At 30.4% G+C, this 14,707-nt stretch overlaps 1 protein-coding gene across 2 annotated transcripts in view; it reads left to right on the top strand.

Moving 5' to 3' along the window:
* The window catches only part of LOC124949903 (protein phosphatase PP2A 55 kDa regulatory subunit), a 48,382-nt gene that overhangs the window by 4,346 nt on the left and 29,329 nt on the right, over window positions 1-14,707 (top strand). The window contains exon 2 of one of the 2 annotated variants that reach the window (XM_047495763.1): window positions 13,314-13,364. The exons of the other annotated variant lie outside the window; for it this stretch is intronic. The gene's annotated coding sequence lies outside the window, so the exon portion shown is untranslated. The remainder of the gene's footprint in view (window positions 1-13,313; window positions 13,365-14,707) is intronic. 2 annotated transcript variants of the gene reach the window in all.

Raw genomic sequence — 14,707 nt, 5'->3', positions numbered from 1 at the left:
TTCCGTTTTCCAAACGACAGATTTATATCACTGGAATACGTTTCAATGTGTTCTAAATAATCCGTAAAGAAATACGCGAATCCTATAGTCTTCTGTCAACGTGTTAACACGTTAAGCCTCCTTTTTCATGTTAGAAAAAATGGACTTGGTTTTGTTCATAGCTCCCTGTAGATATGTAAGTATGTACATATATACCACAAAGTCTCTACCCTAAATTTTACATCAATACGATTTCGAAGGTAAAAAGAGAGAGAGAGAGAGAGAGAGAGAGAGAGAGAGAGAGAGAGAGAGAAAAAGAGAGAGAGTAGTACGAGGGACATGGCCCATGGAATATGTCTCAGGGGGTTTGATCCGATCGCTGGACCAACCTATATATGTATACATGTATATGTGTATATATGTATATACATACACAAACACATACGTACGAACGATATTTTCCTCCGATTTTTATCACCGTACATACCGTGACGTTTCTCGATGAAGATAAATATTTCCAAAAAAAAGGTCTAACGTGATTTTTAGATTAGCAGTGAAAAGTAAACATGTCTTTAGATTTTAAAACGATAAAGATTGATAGACCTTCATATGATGATATTTAGACGTTCAAACTAATAACGAAATATAAGTTTAAAAGTTATTGTAAAAGAAGATCGAAAGGAAAGGATGTTAAAGGTGAAAGATCTAAAGATGGGAGATTATAAGAAAGATTGATCCTTTTAAAAAATATGGATCGAGATAATGTAATCTGTCACATCAAATATTAATTACTACTATATACGTACATACATACATATATACGTACATATATATTGTATATAACAAAATGTACTACCAACGATAGCAGTTATGAGTACACAATGACATCAGCTGCACCTGAGTATACAACTGCTTCGATTGTGAATTTAATATCTTCTTTGGTAATGTATAATGCATTTTACATAGTGCTACTGTAAAAACGAATGCATTCTCTCGTGTTTCTTTTTCATGCTTCTTCTTCTTTCTTTTTTCTTTGCTTTAAGAAAATGATCTCGCTTGAAATCGATGTCGATGGATTTCTTTTGTTTTTTTTTCTTTTATTTTCTTTTTTTAAAGAGATTAGAAAAAAGATGACGTTATTGAAAAATTTTTAGAAGAAAATTTTATTTCTTTTTTTGTTTCCTTCTTCTTCTTCTTCTTCTTTTTCTTCTTCTTCTTCTTCTTCTTCTTTTTAAATCTTTCCAACGACAAAGAAGCTTTAAAGCACTAATACAAAACTTGGCAATGTTCCAACTTTTACACGCTTTTATCGACCTTTTTAATAGAGACGATAGGTTTAAGAATTTTTCGAGTATCATCGAAAAAACGCAAATAAAGTATCATATACGGAGTCAATAATCTTGCTTGTAATTTCGAAGTAATTGACACGTTTCGATCATTTTCTACGCGAGTTATCACGCTTACATATTTACTTAGATCGATAGATAAGAAATTTTCTTTGTTAAATAATTCCAGATTGTTTCCCGTATTCGAGATGTGATTTTTTTTTATTTGATTTGTTTTTCTTTTTTTTTTTTCCAATCAAGAAAACGCACTGTGGACATTGTACATTATTTTACACCTCGATTTGCGTAAAATCAATACTTTGTTACGGTGGTTTTTATCACGACGGCACCTGTTGATAGCAAGTCGTTCGAGTAAATCGATAAAACAAGGGATCTTTTTTTCCTTCCTCGTATATTTATATGTATTATATTTGTAGACGTAAATCATGAACGTATTCCTGTAAATTCGAGTTTTCATGAACATTTAACAATTTGGTCAATTATAAATTAATATAGGATGCTAAAAAATTCATTTTTATTAACATGACTAAAAATGGACAATGTTGACAGTAATATTGATAATTGGAATGTGCAAAATGTCGAAACATTATTCGGTTAATTACAATCGAATGTAATGTTTGTAATGTAATGTTTGAATAAAGATTCAATCGGTATCAATCTCGCAAGCATTAAAAATAAGACTACTAACTTCTCCTGCTGGATTAGAAAACAATTTCTTCACTGGATATCCAATCGCTATCATTTATCAATCACTATCAATCGCCAGTCTGAAAACTATCGATCGCTGGACTTGAACTAACTATTCTTTCTCGGAACTTGGTTTGCACCTTCTGATCCATATAAACACACATACACACACACATACACAAAAAATCGCATCTTTACTTACAATTAATAGCAAAACAACATTCGGCATGTCTTAGATATAAAATATTGTTGCTTCTATAGCTTCAAAGATATCGCTTTACAATTTACATGCAAAGATATTCACCGAATTTCTACGGTTATTGATTTATTTTGTTTCTTTCTTTTTTCTTTTTTTTATTTCTAACAATTAGATCACTCGATATTGAGTAATCGTCGAAAATTTTTGTTTCTACATTAGTATATATATACGATAATATAATATCAGAAATATGTACATTGATTACTAGGAATGTTAATTAATTGTGTCAACTACGAAATTCAACGAATCATAGGATTGTGATAGGTCATAATGAGATAATTCAAATAGTGATGGCGGTTTGGTGACACGTGTGTATCACTCATGTTTTCTTACTCGTTAGAAAATATATCATCCAATTTGCAATTGAAATCGATGTTAAAATGATTAGAGTATCTTAACAATTGTTTTAATTACATCGAATTAGAAGTATAACATTGTTGAAAATCAAATTCAATTTTCTTAGTTCGTATATATTTAAATAGATAGATAAGAACGTATATTACAGTGAGATCTGTTTGTTTAACATCGATTCGTTCTATTCGTTTCATGTTAAAAAGGTCAAGAAGTAAGGTAAACATTTGTAGACTTTTTATTACCGAACCAGACGTCCTTCTGGCATACTGTAATCGAAAAAATATAGCGATAGTAGGTACTATGTCTTATCAAGCTACCCGATTGTTTTAGCTCATCGAATATTTTTCTTTTTTTCCTTTACGTTCTAAGAATTAGGTAACTCTGAGAAACACATACTAAAAGGAAACTTATGGTACCATATCGTTGTATTCTTTCAACAAAGCTAAATCTAACTCCAGAATTCTTCGCGTTCGAGAACATTTCAAAAGTGTAATTGAGTTAGGTTTTAATAATATATAATTTAAACAAATTATTGGTTGGATCTTTTATTCCAATCTCAATTTAGAAGGGGTTTGATGATGGTATACGAATTTTCTTCAGATTTTCTGAAAAAGACATTTATACGCTGAAAAATGTATTGAGAAATAAATGAAAGAAATAAATTCTTCGTGATAACCATAAAAACATTTAAGGGCTAATTAAAATATGTAAATATGTATGGATCTGTTAAAATTTTACATAATTTAATTTCCATCATTTTTTAACGTTTGACCACGAAATGAATGTAAAAAATCGCGAAGCGACTTCGATACCAAAAGATACATCTCGATTTTTATATATCTTTTTTTGATCGTTTTTTCTCTTTTCTTTTTTTTTTCTTCATTGAAGACAATCGTTGAAGCTTTTCATTCAATCCCCAAACACGACAATTGGATCGATTTTTTAAATTAACTCGAGATAGCGATAATCGCTTTTTATGCTTTTGTTCGTAACGCGGATCGACGAGTTTACGAGGTGGTTCTCCCTCTTTCTTTTATCCCTTTCTCTCTGTTGAGGAGGACGACCACCGAGAGAGAGAAAGAGAGAGAGAGAGAGAGAGAGAGAGAGAGAGAGAGAGAGAGAGAGAGAGAGAGAGAGAGAGAGAGAGAGAGCTGCCACGAACGTAGAAAATCGCTATTATTATATACCTGCACACGTACTTGTCCCTACGTACATACATACATACATACACACATATGTATATAAATTACGTTTATCAGAAGGCTATCAGAGTGGTGCGTCGCCAGCGGGCGAGTCGAACGCTTCAATTGATCGATAAACTGATTCCATTAACTCACCCGTTACCAGGGAGGTAAATGGGTTACCCTAACGCATATTCGCATCCTTCAGAATTCCTTTTCATAAAATATTTTTCTCAATCGTATTCGTTCGAACGCATTCGCTTTAATGGCGTTTTTCGTGCATAAGTAATTTGTATCTTCCCTTTGAAAATGTCAACGAATACGATTCATTTGAGATATACGTTTTATAACTATTATATTCTTATGAAAGTCTGATTACGTAGCAATGCTATTATTGTATACAGATTTGTGATGCAATTCTTTCTAACAATCACGATGCATGTTAATTCGCGAGGCTGTTCGCGTTAATTGGATTAATTTGGATTTTCTCATTCGTTTTACGTTGAAATACATATTTAGACGATTAAAGAGGGAGAGAGGAAGAGATTACACCTCTCGTTTCATACTCCTTTTTTTCGTTCGCGTTTTTTTTTGTTTTTTTTTGATTTTCTTCCCTTTGTTAGATTTATTCGAATACAATCTCTAATACACCTGTTGAACTCTGTACATCATACTTCGATACTCATTTTAGAAAGAGAGGGAGAGAGAGAGAGAGAGAGAGAGAGAGAGAGAGAGAGAGAGAGAGAGAGAGAGAGAGAGAGAGAGAGAGAGAGAGAGAGAGAGAGAGAGAGAGAGAAAGGTACCTATAGTCGCACTCGATGCTTATATTAGATTAGTTACATATGAAACAAAAAGACATGTCTTCCTGAAAGACATTAAATTAAATATTCATATTGTTATAATTTCTTTTTATAATATTTTCAAATATATTTAATTAACGTATTATCTCTATACCATAAATTTGTATCTCCTTAGATTGGATAGACGTCGATGTAATTCTTTCTTGGAACACAATTTATCTCCGCCATATTCGATATAATCAATACAAAGAAAGCTTTAGCTATATCGTGAATCTTCTATAAATTGATATTTTCTTTATTTTTATTTTATCTTTTTCCTTTTCTAAATTCTCTTTTATTTTTCTTTTCTTTTTTATTTTTATTTTTTATTATTAGTTTTTTTTTTTTTAATTTCATTTTTTTTTTATTTTTTTGATAATGCATGAGTCATAACGGAAAATTATGTGCGAGTAAGTAAACTTTCAATTAAATTGAGTAAAAAACTCAATTTCTTTGCGCGACAAAATAAATATAAATATAAATGAAGAGTAAAGAAATATAAAAAAAAATATAAATATATACCAAAATAATGTTGAGTGGATAACAGCGAAGATCCCTTTTCTTCATTTACATCTACTTCTGTCTTAAAGCACGCGAGCAAGCAATTAGACAACAAAAAATAAAAATAAAAAAAGTATATGAGAGATAACTCGTAATATATTTTATAAATATAAAATCTTAACACCAGCGCCATCTATGAGATACGGTAGAAACTTGTAATAGAAGGTGGTAATGAAATTAGCATAGGAGATCATATATATATATATATATCTGTGTATCAAGTTAATTTCGAAATTTTTCTTTGTGTTCCCTAACTTGGAAGAAGTTATAGAGGATAATAAAATTTTGGAGTATAGATACCATTAAAACTTCGAAATAAAACTATAACATGGATCAAATTCGTTACCTTTTATTTTTACAATTTTTCTACAATTTAAAGTTTTAACAATTCAAATGACAAAGATGAATTCTTTTTTTTTTCTTTTTTCTTTTTTTTTTTTTTTTTTTTGGGAAATTCCCTATTATCGACCGAGATCGTTATTATTCATCCGCCATTATCTAAGAGTCAAGTATTTTCGTTGTAACTTGTACGTTCATTTATATTATACGTAAGAGATGTAATTTATAACGTACGAAGTATATATAGTATTCATTTATAAGGGAGAATCGCACAGCTGCGCCGTCACGGCTGGCCGAAGAAAAAAAAGGCGCGGTGAGGAGGAAAGAAAGGAAAAAAAAAATTGCAATTATACCTCCTTCACCTTGAGGGCGCAACATCGGTTGAAATAAACGAACGTTTTTTATTTTCAGTTACCCACTAGAGGGCCCTTAAGTACGCTTAACTATAATGTACTTCCTTTCTCAGTTTAGTAAATACAGCCCCTACTCGCGTTTATGTACGCACCCCTTGACGGTACAGTAATGAGCGAGTGCTTTTAAAGTAATCAGCGCGTAAAATTTTCTGTGTGTTTCTAGAAAGTACACAGTGTGCAAAAGTACGTGTCGGATAGAAGGCCCGAATAACGGCACGTAGATATATATTTTTTTTTTTTTTTTTTTTTTTTTTTTTTTTTTAAGGGATTTTTCATTAAATTTCAATCGTTTTTTCTTCTTTTTTTTCTTTTATTTTCGAGTTAAACTCTATTTAATCGTTCAGATGAAAGAGAAAAAATTTAATAAGAATAAGATTCTTCGATTCTTATATATGTATAATTTAATGAGGATAGTATTATGAAAGTAGACCGAGTTATTTGAGATATTTTAAAAGACATTTTATTGCGCGCGCGCGCACGCTCATACACACGCTATTTAAAAAAATTTTTTTAATTGCATAAAAGAATTTTTTTTTTTTTTTTTTTCTAGAATAAATATATTATTTTTAAAAAAATTACTTATATATATATATATATATATATATATATATATATATATATACCTAGAGACGTATAGATAACATTACATCGTACGACGTAAGAATGAAAGAGAAAATCGCGAAGAGATAAGCTCCGTTAATTTCTCTCTTCTTTCGTTTCCTTTCTCGCGGAAGAAATGAACTCGTGGATTCAAAATAGAGAGCACTACCACTTTGAACTTCCACTCGATAAGCAAAGCAAAAATTTAGCAGCTTGGAAAATATATCCAACGGGATATTCGGTTTTACCTCGAATATATTTTCAATTATATTATACACAAGAACGTTCTAAAGTAAGTATTGCGAACTCGTTTTATCTGCTTTGATAACTTCAAAGATCCACTTGATTCCTCGTTTATTTATGTAGAAAATCGTTCTGCAAAGTGACGATTTCTCGTTACTATTATATTTTATATTTCTAATCTCAACTTCTGGTTTTTCTAATAATACACAGAGTTGAAGCCAAAAGTCTTTAGGCAGATCAATGGTTCTTAAGCGACTTTTTGTTTTGTTTAATCAATTACCTATTCACGAGACTTTTTTATACTTCTAGTTTAGAATTCTAGTTTTGCAATACGAAAGAAAAGCAAATTAATATATAAAATTTTGACTTGTTGTTTTATATTTAACAAGATAACAAAAACTTCTAATAAACTTTTGAGAATTCGTAACGAACATGTCGGTAGAGGCTTTACGTCACATTTTATTATTCCGTAAAATTTATTAATTCGAAATACAAATAACCATATCTCAGCGTCCATGATGAAGTGTCGGTAACCTTGTGAGAATCTGTTCAAACAATTGACTAATCATACGCATGTAAGTAAGTAATTACGTAGGGATTGATGTGTACGTGTAAAGTAGTTGACAATAGATCATGTGCCAACTAGATCATAAAGAAAAATAATAATGTCTCTCCCCTCTCCTGTCTCTCTCTCTCTTTTTCTCTCTCTTCACTTTCTACCACCACTCCATATCTCTCCTCTCCCTCTCTATTCTCCTACGATCTTTAACCCTAGCTAAACGTTCACACACGCATTCATATTGCCGGCTATGGTGGCGGCACGTTTAAAGGATACGAACATGTTTTCGATTTCACATCTCGATAATCCAAACGTATATTTTTTATTGTATACAAATGTACGATGTGCAGTTAGTTCGTTACGCAATTAGTGTATAAAATAACGATAAATCGTATTACGTGATAGCTTATTAAGTAATCTACTTCGAAGAATTCGTTTATTTGTTTCTTTACGTTAAACATTTGTCGGTATAAGATGATTAAATAATAACGATTGATGATAATAGATCGGACCAAAAGTACTTTGGTGATTTTTAAATATCGATTACTTACTACTTTCCTTTTTCGATACTTTTCAGACTTGTAATTAGGTTTTAAGTTTCACAATCTGAAAAAAAAAAGTTAATAATCAGCTTAAAAATGTCTCGAAAGAAAAAGTAATTTTTTAGATATTTATTTTTTAGATATTTAAAATTTATCTAAGAATTATCGATCTTATCTGTATTTCGATCCTTCTATTAATCATTTCGATGATTATGTGTAACATATGTATCTACGGATTAAGAGGATGTAACACGTGTTAGTATATATATATTTATAATGTCATCGTATACGAGTTACGATCTGTGTTGTTTATTAATTAATGAGAATTTGAGCTTCGAGGACAAATAACAAGAGAATTCATAGAAACGTGATACTTCGTAGCGAATAGAAATTTCGAAGGTAACTAGATCCGTTTTCCTTGACACAGAAACTGGATGAATAATTTTAGGTGTATAATATAAATGCGTACTTCTGTTAATGGTTATACATACGTACATATGTATATGTGTCTATGTATATGTCACCAAATCCTCATCGAATTTGACCTTTAATTGTGAAATAATGTAAATTATTTACGTAATGTAACTGAAACACACTGCTATAACTATTTGTATAAGAATAACGATTTTTCAGAAGACACATGATTTATCAACGTTATGGAAGTAAAAAAAAAAAAAATAATAAAAAATTGGAAAACTTAATCGCTCTAAAAGATATTTTATATTTGATATAATATTTCTTTTTTTCAAACATTTTTTCAATAATAATAATAATAATAATAATAATAATAATAATAATAATAATAATAATAATAATAATAATAATAATAATAATACAATGTATATGTATTAATAATTTAATTACGCGTTCTTCTTTTTTTTTCTTTTTTATTCTCCTTTCATTCACAGATATCAAATTTGTTTGAATTAATTTGAAATTGCACTTAAATCATTAAACAATTCATACAGCATATATATATATATATATACATACTGCATATTGTATAATCCTCGAAAGGAGTAGTAGATAGAAGAAGATTTAGAATTCACAGAAAGCTTCATAAGTACGTGTGTGTTCAAATATATATATACACGTGCATACAAATATCTATGTATATGTACATATATACATACATATGTAGACATATCGAACAATAGCACTATCTGCTAATAAGAGACACAAAGCGTAAATCCGTTTACGTATATTCTCCAGCTCACTGGTTAACAATGGATTTCGCATCCTATCGTTTAGTACGTCCACTTTTGTTTCTGCGATAAAACGCATACACTAGCATCTATGCATTTCTATTCTTGCAGAAAAGCTACCTGAAATACATAAATACATAAGTACACACAACACACACACACACACATACATACATACATACATACATACATACATACATACATACATACATACATACATACATACATACATACATACATACATACATACATACATACATACATACATACATACATACATACATACATACATACATACATACATACATACATACATACATACATACATACATACATACATACATACATACATACATACATACATACATACATACATACATACATACATACATACATACATACATACATACATACATACATACATACATACATACATACATACATACATCATACATACATACATACATACATACATACATACATCATACATACATACATACATACATATATATATACAGATACACAACAAACACACACACATGCCTATATTTCTAGGAGAGATATTCCTTTTTTTTGTATAAGCTATTCGTACGCAAAATTGGTATTTTATTCGACTCGAGATAAATCGAGAGAGAAAGAGAGAGAAAGAGAGAGAGAAATGCATCGAACGTTCGATTCAATCCAATTTACTGTTGTGTGATTGAGGCAAATTCGATTCAAAGTTTCTATCCGAATGTTCGAGATTAAGGACAGAGAAGTGTAACGTTCTATAACCGCAGATAGGAAGTCTTCTAATCATATATATATATATATATATATATATATATATATCCGTCAAATTATATTCCTATTTCTTCATTCGTAAGCAGGTGATTACTAAAGATATCATTACGTAAGTCATACATACTTTTCTTTTTACATTATGAAATATTTTAACACGTGCCTTCAAAAATTATATTTAAAGAGTAATTTTTCCATAATGACAAGTACAAAAAAAAAATAAGTATATTCATTCTTTGGGAAAAAGAAAATAATTCTTTTATGTAATACAAAAATTGTTTAGAACAGCGTGTCTGATACACGGAACATGCTTTTTTTAATAACTCAAATGACTTACTTAGATCACTTTTCATGATCATCAGCTCATATATATATATGTATTCCACGAGATTGTCGTCGATTGAAAATCGACATAGATACTTACATATATCTATTTTTTTATCTATCCAATAGTCGCCCTCTTTTTTATTTCATTCAAAAAAAGATTGGAAAAGAAAATAATAATAATGTTTATAAAAATTAAAAAAGGAAATAAAAAAGATGCAAATCAATGGTACAACGTATTCTCTCTCGATTTGATTTCTATGCAATAGTGTTTAACCCTTTATATACTACAGTTTACATATGCATATATATATATATATATATATAGTTTATTCTCTCTAATATTATTGTATTGTTCGGATTAAATCAAAATATTGTCCAAGGCAAATAATAATTTTCATTAATCAATGATGTTTTTACCAAATTCGTTGAATTTCTTTAACACGCGCTTTTGTAACTCAATAAGCAAGGTACGACCTATTGATCCAAAAGGTCTCTTCTCATTTTTTTTTCCTCCTCTCTTTTCTTCTGCTTCTTATGTTTTATTCTTCTTTGTCTCTAAACCCCTATCTCTTCGGCTTCTCTCTCTCTATCTTTCTTTTTACTCTGGAAATGGCTACGTTGTCAAAGACAAGATGCCGCAAAGGGTGAAGAGATGTTGGGGCACCTTCCACGAAGCAACCAAACACCAACAACCACAGAACAGGTGCAAAAGGTTCCATCGACCCTCGACCTCGTAAAGATCCGACTTGTGTTAGTAAAACGGCAGCTGCTGACGTCGTGCGTCCAGTACACATATACCATCTAAGTATACATACGCGTATATGTACATACGTAGGGGAGACAAAAGAAGAAATGAGAGAGAGGAAGATGTGTGTAGGCAACTAAACGATTCATTTTCTTAATGTTTCTATGACCCTTTTTTTGTTCAACATCGATCCGCCATTTTTTTTATCATCTTTCTCTTATTACTCTTTCTCTCTCTCTCTCTCTCTCTCTCTCTCTCTCTCTCTTTCTCTCTCTCTCTCTCTGTCTCTCTTCCTTTTTTCTTTCTCTCTTTCTATCTCCCTTTTTCTTTCTTAACGCAAATTGCATTAATTTCTATTCACTTATTTCTGATATTCATGTTAGAAAAAGCACTTTGTGAAAATTCAAACTATTCGACGCAACGACAGGATTTTAATTAATTTTCGGCACTACGAATTTCTATTTTAATTTAAATTTGTCTTTAGAGAATTTAATAATACATCTTGTCCTCTGAATATATGTATGTTGAGAAACTATACGAACGACAATATTTATTCCAACGCCTTTCGGAAGTGGTAAGTTTGAAAGATATAAATAATGATAAACAAAAGGAGAGAGAGAGAGAGAGAGAGAGAGAGAGAGAGAGAGAGAAAGAAAGAGAAAACTAAAAGAAATATTATCTAGGGTACTTTTCTCGTGGTAAAGGAAGAAAGCAAAGAAAGAGAGGAAAGAGGTTAAGTAACGTCTTCTCGATTTCGAGCGGATGTATCGATCGTTCGGTCAACGTACAGGAAGTCGAAGCTCGCCTAGAAGCTCGACCCGATACTATCGTCGTTGCTGTAAAGTGCATCGTCTATATATATGTGCCTCTGTTCTATTAAAAACGGCAGACGTGCTCTCGTAATTACTTAATGAGAACACTTCGCATTCATTGAGACGGTCGATAATAACTTTAGATCGATTTTATTGATCGCGAAAAAAAAAATAATAATACTTGATTGATTGATTGATTGATTTATTTATTTAATAATTAATAAGCATTAGTTCAATGTTACAAACAAGAATTACAAGGTAAATATAAAAAAGAAAATTGTTATTGCGAAAGTGTGGAAACAAAAAACGATAAACTATATTAAATTTGTAATATTGCTGTACTATCTTAAGTTGTACAGATTGTAAAAGTAATAAAAGGTATATATATATATATATATTATTGTTCGGTAGGAACATTGGATGCAATGTATCTCTAGATAGATTGTATCAATGTACATTAGATAAATTATAATCACTCTATATATATATATATACACACACACACATACACACACACATACATACATACAAATATCATACATACATTAAAGAATTACAAAATTCATATATCATCTCATCAACGATTATGATTAAGAGAAGAAATTTGACGGTATATAAATACCACTTAAAATTATAGTCGATTCGCTAATAATAATATTTATATATATAATAATATTTATATGAAGTGATTATATATTAGTAAAATAAAAAAAAAGTTTGTAGTATAATAAGACAGAGTGAATTTTTGTTGGAACGATAGACTTTGCGCGACCATGAGAGTATAAGAAAGGTTAACATTCTCTCGAGCGAAGTCTTATAAAAACCCACTTCTATACGGATTCATCAGTATATGTTCTACTTAAGAGAAAGAGAGAGAGAGAAAGATGCCTTTGCGATCCCTTTAACATTGAGTGTTGACCCACTATCGCAGAAGGACGTTCGCATCTTTTTGTTGTCCCCGACCGTTTCTTCTCTCTTTTGTTTTTTTTTTCCTTATACCAGATTACCACAATACTACTTTTTTTCCTTTGCCCTTTGTCCACAATGCTCAATGTACGTACGTACGTACATACGTACATATTTATGTATGTGTGTATGTATGATGTGTCGTTGATGTTATGTGTATGTAAGTATGTATATATGTAGTTATACTACGTGAAACTTCACATTTTACGTAAATCGATCGATGAGAACTAAACTACGACGTTACAATGACTTTCAAAGGGAATTCTTTATTTTTTGTTTTTATTGTTACGCTTAATAAAGCAAAATTTTGACGAATATGCGAAACGAATAAGTTTAATCGTAATTAATAAATTAGTATATATCGAAATACCGACAAATCTTATCGTTGTTACGTTTTATCTAATAATCTCTTGTTTTTTATTTTCTTTATTTTTTTTTTTTTTTTCTTATATCATAATATACACGTAACTCAGTATAGTTATCTTATCTTTTAATATCTATTCCACAAGATTTTTCAATGAATGTTGATAATATGTATATCATGCATTCCTGATAGATTATTTTCTCTTGTTCTAGGTCCACTTTTGATGCGGTTCCCGCTTGGCACTTGGTTATTAAACATTCCAAGTAAGGTCAATGTGTATAGTAAAGCTATGTCATTGTCATAAATCATCGTTTTACATTGGAATTTCTTTCATTTAAAAAAAAGAAAAGACTATTGAAAATTATCGGGGATAAATATAATATGCATTGATGCATAGAATCGCGAGACAAAATATTTCTTAATCGACGTATGTACCTGCATATACGATAATTCTAACGTCAATTAGAAACGGAAAAATCCTAAAAATAATGTTTAGAAGTTAATACGAATTCGGATCAAGATCGTTAATAATGGACCGGTAATAAAATACAGTAAGAGAGTTATATCTACGATAAAATAGTTATATCTATAACATTTTTAGTTTAATAAATGAAACTATAATGTAACAGAAAGGAATACTACATACGTTTCAAGTTACACATGATGTATGTATGTATGTATATATGTGCGTATGTAAGTGCATATGTATATGCGTATGTATGTGCATATGTATGTGCGTATGTATGTACATCTCGAATCCCGTGAGAAAAGATCGCATCTCTTTCGCTGGTAACCTTTGCACCAGCGAGACACTAGTCGACCCTTCGCGACAATGCATCGACCATGCGAAGGTCAAATTCCTTGGGAGTCTTATCCGTTCTCGTTTTACATACGATCTTGCAATGCATTCTGTCGTTGAACAATGTTTTCTTATATTCGTTAAATAATGCAGTGATTATGAAATTGGGTCTAAAGTGAAAAATATTTTTTTGAAATTACTTTATCGAATAATTCATATACATAGTTAATGATCTAATAATACAAATTTAATAATACGAGGCAATAAATTAATTCTGTTTTTTTTTCTTATCTTGCAATTAAACCACTTTCATAATCACCGGCTCAAGTGATACAACATGGTAATATGAAAATGTTTGAAAAAACAGAATCTATTATTTTTTTTGTTCGAATACAATTTTAGTGATTTCAAAGAAATATATTTTCTTTCCAGTTAGTTCCATTTTAATCTTAGCATTAGATTCCAAATATTAACATCGTAACAAATTGACATAACAGAAATTTTGGAAATGGTCATCGATTCGATATTTCATGTTATCCCTAGATCGTTATATCCCTTCTTACGAGTCATTCAAACGTTCAGGATCAAAGGTTAATCTTTCTGCGATCTAACATCTATATATCTTGTCAGTCAACGGGGTCGTTAATCCTTCTTTGACCCTCGGTCCACTTAACACGCTCTTTCGATCGCTTTGCTACCATCAAAAGGCGTAATAACTTCTTTTTAAGGTTTCAATTTACGATATGAGTCGATAACGACGTCGTAAGAATAATGCGTCTAAGTCATCGTCCTGTTTATACCACTAGA

The sequence above is a fragment of the Vespa velutina genome, chromosome 6 (assembly GCF_912470025.1).
Source record: "Vespa velutina chromosome 6, iVesVel2.1, whole genome shotgun sequence".
Lineage (NCBI taxonomy): Eukaryota > Metazoa > Arthropoda > Insecta > Hymenoptera > Vespidae > Vespa > Vespa velutina.
This window is presented reverse-complemented; position numbering and strand designations above follow the sequence as displayed.